Consider the following 5000-nt stretch of genomic DNA (forward strand, 5'->3'; position numbering starts at 1 on the left):
CATACTTGGCAAATGCTTTCGCTTCTGTTCGTCTTGCGACGATCCAAGAATTTCACCTCTAACGTCGCAATACGAATGCCCCCGCCTGTCCCTATTAATCATTACCTCGGGTTCCGAAAACCAACAAAATAGAACCGAGGTCCTATTCCATTATTCCATGCACACAGTATTCAGGCGGGCTTGCCTGCTTTAAGCACTCTAATTTGTTCAAAGTAAACGTGCCGGCCCACCGAGACACTCAATAAAGAGCACCCTGGTAGGATTTCAACGGGGTCCGCCTCGGGACGCACGAGCACGCACGAGGCGGTCGCACGCCTTCGGCTCGCCCCACCGGCAGGACGTCCCACGATACATGCCAGTTAAACACCGACGGGCGGTGAACCAACAGCGTGGGACACAAATCCAACTACGAGCTTTTTAACCGCAACAACTTTAATATACGCTATTGGAGCTGGAATTACCGCGGCTGCTGGCACCAGACTTGCCCTCCAATAGATACTCGTTAAAGGATTTAAAGTGTACTCATTCCGATTACGGGGCCTCGGATGAGTCCCGTATCGTTATTTTTCGTCACTACCTCCCCGTGCCGGGAGTGGGTAATTTGCGCGCCTGCTGCCTTCCTTGGATGTGGTAGCCGTTTCTCAGGCTCCCTCTCCGGAATCGAACCCTGATTCCCCGTTACCCGTTACAACCATGGTAGGCGCAGAACCTACCATCGACAGTTGATAAGGCAGACATTTGAAAGATGCGTCGCCGGTACGAGGACCGTGCGATCAGCCCAAAGTTATTCAGAGTCACCAAGGCAAACGGACCGGACGAGCCGACCGATTGGTTTTGATCTAATAAAAGCGTCCCTTCCATCTCTGGTCGGGACTCTGTTTGCATGTATTAGCTCTAGAATTACCACAGTTATCCAAGTAACGTGGGTACGATCTAAGGAACCATAACTGATTTAATGAGCCATTCGCGGTTTCACCTTAATGCGGCTTGTACTGAGACATGCATGGCTTAATCTTTGAGACAAGCATATGACTACTGGCAGGATCAACCAGGGAGCTGCGTCAACTAGAGCTGAGCAGCCGGCCGCCCGGGAGTGTGTCCCGGGGGCCCGCGCGAACACGCAAGCGTCCGCTCAATCATTCTGCAAACAGGAGGAGGCTGAGCTCCCCTGCACAATACACCTCGAAACCCTCTCAGGTCCCGGCGGCGCGCAGCGCCGTCCCAAGTACTTGGTCGGGTTCGAGAGAGGCGCAATCGCCCGGAGTTAGGCGAGTAGACGCTTTCGGTGCGACCACCCGTGCTCCCAACTGAGCTTGCCGCTGCCGACAGAGGCCCGGGAGCGTGCTGTCGTGGCATTGCCGGCGGGAGACAACACGCGCCACCTACGGTGACCGGCAGCTCCAACGCCAGCGCCACAGAAGGACAAAAGCCCCACTTGGGTGCCGAAGCGAACTCTCCCAGCACAGCGCACGCGCCAACACATCCGCACAGCTGCGATACAAACCACCAGCGAGAACCGCTGGGGCGACCGAGCAGCAGACGGCGTCGCGGCGCCGAGCGCCGGGCGGCGGCGCATCCTCAACGCACACAGTCCTCAATCGGACCAGCACACTGAAGATGTCCACCGCGCTTCGCACCGGGCCCGCGAGGACCTACTTTGGCCGCACGGCGCCGCGCGCAGGGTGCGCCGGCGCGCAGCTGCGACGCCTGCCGCGTCCGTCGGCCGGCGCGCCTGCCACTGGCCGCCCCCACCAGCCGGCTGTAGCGCGTGCGCCCACGCACCGCGCGGCCAGCACGCCGGGAGGCGCCCCCTCACCGGCCGGGGACGGTCCCACCCAGCCACCGCCGCGTATCGCTTCACACCCAGATGCCGTTCAGTTTCGTCGGCATGGTGGGTATCGCTGGAACAACCGGTTCGTACCTCAACCTATCGTCGCCATCACCGATTCACCCCTAGCGAGAACAACCGCACCACAACAGGTTACCATTTGTTCATTTGCGTAACTTCACCAGAAAACGCAGGCGTCCATCGCCATTTGCAACTTCAACGATTATTGCATGCCTGTGTCAGGTGTCACGCCACACTACGTCTGCCCACATACACGCAACAAAATGTGCACGCCTAGACAATACGTGGAAGGTGGCCCCCGTACGTATGCGATGTCCATTGCTCGAACGACTGTCAACCGGCCTCTGTAGCATGTCGCAGATATGGAACGCGGTGCACCATGCCATCACGGTGTGTGAGGAGAGACGACTAGGTCCGAATACATCAACAGACAGCTCATGCTGATCGCCATCCACGGCGTCCGTTCCTCCCACACGTCTCTATGGCGTACCACACTGCAATCCAGCTCTCATAGGGAGACGACACGTAGCTGCGTGCACAATATTTGCACTGTATGGTCCGCCGTTTTTGGGCGCAGTCGTTGTACGGTCACACATGTGCCACGATGTATCATTCGGTACATAAGGACGAATGTGCAGTACAGATTGTGGTTTACGCGTACGACATTAGCGGACGGTTGACACAGGCCGCACCACAACGTAGCCTGAGTACGTCGCATGCGAAGGGCATTGAACATGCAAACTTCTCACCAACCAGCTTGCGAAGGCAGGGGGGCAAGGTGGGGACGTGGGGAGGGGCGGCATGTACGTCCTGCTGCCATCCACATTACAGTGTACAGCAGGAGCATGTGGAAAGTCAGCAAGACTTGCAAGGTGTTTAACATGAAGCGATACACAGGGGAGCGGGCAGTGCGAGTAGCGAACTATATTGCGAGGGTTGCGGGTGGGCAACACTACACTAATTGAACGAGTCGTATAACAATTACAGAGCAGGTTTAGGCGACAACATGGGTTACGTTAGGGGACAACGTGGGTTACGTTAGGGGACAACGTGGGTTACTTTAGGGGACAACGTGGGTTAGGTTAAGGCACAACGTGGGTTAGGTTAAGGCACAACGTGGGTTAGGTTAAGGCACAACGTGGGTTAGGTTAAGGCACAACGTGGGTTAGGTTAAGGCACAACGTGGGTTAGGTTAAGGCACAACGTGGGTTAGGTTAAGGCACAACATGGGTTAGGTTAAGGCACAACATGGGTTAGGTTAAGGCACAACATGGGTTAGGTTAAGGCACAACGTGGGTTAGGTTAAGGCACAACGTGGGTTAGGTTAAGGCACAACGTGGGTTAGGTTAAGGCACAACGTGGGTTAGGTTAAGGCACAACATGGGTTAGGTTAAGGCACAACATGGGTTAGGTTAAGGCACAACATGGGTTAGGTTAAGGCACAACATGGGTTAGGTTAAGGCACAACATGGGTTAGGTTAAGGCACAACATGGGTTAGGTTAAGGCACAACGTGGGTTAGGTTAAGGCACAACGTGGGTTAGGTTAAGGCACAACGTGGGTTAGGTTAAGGCACAACATGGGTTAGGTTAAGGCACAACATGGGTTAGGTTAAGGCACAACATGGGTTAGGTTAAGGCACAACATGGGTTAGGTTAAGGCACAACATGGGTTAGGTTAAGGCACAACATGGGTTAGGTTAAGGTACAACATGGGTTAGGTTAAGGTACAACATGGGTTAGGTTAAGGTACAACATGGGTTAGGTTAAGGTACAACATGGGTTAGGTTAAGGTACAACATGGGTTAGGTTAAGGTACAACATGGGTTAGGTTAAGGTACAACATGGGTTAGGTTAAGGTACAACATGGGTTAGGTTAAGGTACAACATGGGTTAGGTTAAGGTACAACATGGGTTAGGTTAAGGTACAACATGGGTTAGGTTAAGGTACGACATAGGTTAGGTTAAGGTACAACATAGGTTAGGTTAAGGTACAACATAGGTTAGGTTAAGGTACAACATAGGTTAGGTTAAGGTACAACATAGGTTAGGTTAAGGTACAACATAGGTTAGGTTAAGGTACAACATAGGTTAGGTTAAGGTACAACATAGGTTAGGTTAAGGTACAACATAGGTTAGGTTAAGGTACAACATAGGTTAGGTTAAGGTACAACATAGGTTAGGTTAAGGTACAACATAGGTTAGGTTAAGGTACAACATAGGTTAGGTTAGGTTAGGTTAGGTTACACGTTGTTGTAAGGAAAGGTGTAGGGGGGGGGGCGGGGGCGGCAGGTTCGTTGATAGTGATTATAGTAAGTGAATGCTTGTGACATGATCAGATTTGTCACGTCAGGATGCACCTTTGGCTTATTAGAGGCGGCGCTCCAATTCTATGCTTGTGTGAGACCTGTGTCTTTGACTCATGTCATTGTTTGTGCGCTGTGACAGGAGGTACTATTGTGATGTTGGGTGCACCGTTGTATAGGACATGTGTGGGTGTTGGTGCCTGGTCTGCGCAATGGTGGATGTCGAAAGGCTGGGATATTGTATTTTCCGCATGGACCTCCTGGTCTGGTTGTGATAGTGTGGATTGTGTAATGTGGCGGAGAAGATGCACTGGATGTTGTTCCATGCTGGTGCTTACATATTGTATGTGCGCCTGTTAGAAGCAGAGAGTGGTGCGTGATCAGAGTGTCTGGCTGACGTGTGGTTCCCATTGTGGGCAGACTCTTTCAGCATGTATACGGACAGTTGTGTATATTTGCTGTAGTTTGATGGCTCTGCATTGATTACTAATCAGCGCCGTGTGTACGGGTAATCTGGTTCCAGTCCAAAATGTTCCATCTGTGTACATTAGTGACAAAGACTCCCCCCATGCAGTGGGGCTCGGTCTGTTATAGCTCTTCCGCGTAATATATTTGCCCCACGTTTTTGCGACTGCGAGTGCGAGTGCAACGCGCATGGGGACCGACATGCTGATGGCTCGGTATCGGACGCCGTACAGTGAGCAACGCGATCGCGTCTCTCGCTCGTAAGTGGTACAGGTCGCGGCTCATGTATAGGGACAGCGGGAATGTCGCATATTGGAAATAACTCTTCATGAAACGCAAGTTATAGGGGTGGATTGCACTTTACGAGTGCGGGAAACTTCCG

The 5000-nt window shown here is 52.7% G+C and overlaps 1 non-coding gene across 1 annotated transcript in view; it reads right to left on the reverse strand.

Annotated features, from left to right (window-relative positions):
* LOC124773336 overlaps positions 1-1055 on the reverse strand; it is a 1909-nt gene extending 854 nt beyond the window's left edge. The window contains exon 1 of the ribosomal RNA XR_007014604.1: positions 1-1055. This exon is cut by the window's left edge and continues 854 nt beyond it. This is a non-coding gene — a ribosomal RNA (small subunit ribosomal RNA).
* Between the last annotated feature and the right edge of the window lie 3945 nt (positions 1056-5000).

Source organism: Schistocerca piceifrons, unplaced genomic scaffold (assembly GCF_021461385.2).
Source record: "Schistocerca piceifrons isolate TAMUIC-IGC-003096 unplaced genomic scaffold, iqSchPice1.1 HiC_scaffold_951, whole genome shotgun sequence".
NCBI classification, from domain to species: Eukaryota; Metazoa; Arthropoda; class Insecta; order Orthoptera; family Acrididae; genus Schistocerca; species Schistocerca piceifrons.